General features: G+C 39.8%; 1 pseudogene; it reads left to right on the top strand.

Moving 5' to 3' along the window:
- Positions 1-415: 415 nt before the first annotated feature.
- LOC137286730 (uncharacterized) lies at positions 416-862 on the top strand (annotated as a pseudogene).
- The last annotated feature ends 202 nt before the right edge of the window (positions 863-1,064 follow it).

The following is a 1,064-nucleotide window of genomic DNA, read 5'->3' as shown; positions in this document are numbered from 1 at the left end:
CTAACTCACTCTTCGGCGTGGCGAGCGAACGCTTTAACCATTAGGCCATTCAACCCCATCATAAAACATGGGTATGTCTTCACACACCTGTGCCTCTTACATGTGGTGCCTAAGATCCATTCTGAGCTGAAATACCAAGACAAAAACAGAGAATTCGAAAATATATCACCATCGATGTCCAAGTACAACATGTGTGGATCCCTGGTAGTCGCCATAGTCGTACGTATGGCTGGTCCGTCATTGTAGAACAAACGATGCTTCCTAGAAGTTGGTGGATCAAATATATAGCATTCAACTTGGATGAACTCTTCTGGTATATTACATAGAGCGATGTTTTGGTGGAGATTCTCACAGCGGCATAGCTTGAAGACAGTTTAGTTACTGTCTTGTTATTGACCAAAGATGGTGGTTAGTGATGTATCCGCTGTATGTCAGTATTGACTAAACATGGTGGTTAGTGATGTATCCGCTGTATGTCAGTATTGACTAAACATGGTGGTCATTGGTGTATTCAGTGTATGTCAGAATTGACTAAACGTGGAGGGTAGTGCTGTATGCATTATTACTGTATGTCAGTATTGACTAAACATGGAGGTTAGTGGTGTAAACCATAGTACTGTATGTCAGTATTGACTAAACATGGTGGTCATTGTTGTATTCAGTGTATGTCAGTATTGACTAAACATGGTGGTTAGTACTGTAACCACTGTATGTCAGTATTGACTAAACATGGTGGTTAGTGGTGTATCCACTGTATGTCAGTATTGACTAAACATGGTGGTTAGTGATGTATCCACTGTATGTCAGTATTGACTAAACATGGTGGTCATTGGTGTATTCAGTGTATGTCAGTATTGACTAAACTTGGTGGTTAGTACTGTAACCACTGTATGTCAGTATTGACTAAACATGGTTGTTAGTGGTGCATACACTGTATGTCAGTATTGACTTAACTTGGTGGTTAGTGATGTATCCACTTTAAGTCAGTATTGACTAAACATGGTGGTTAGTGGTGTATATACTGTATGTCAGAACTGACTAAATATGATGGCCATTGGTGTATT

Source organism: Haliotis asinina, chromosome 6 (assembly GCF_037392515.1).
Source record: "Haliotis asinina isolate JCU_RB_2024 chromosome 6, JCU_Hal_asi_v2, whole genome shotgun sequence".
Lineage (NCBI taxonomy): Eukaryota > Metazoa > Mollusca > Gastropoda > Lepetellida > Haliotidae > Haliotis > Haliotis asinina.
Note: the sequence above shows the minus strand (reverse complement) of the source record. Positions and strands in the feature narration are given on the sequence as shown.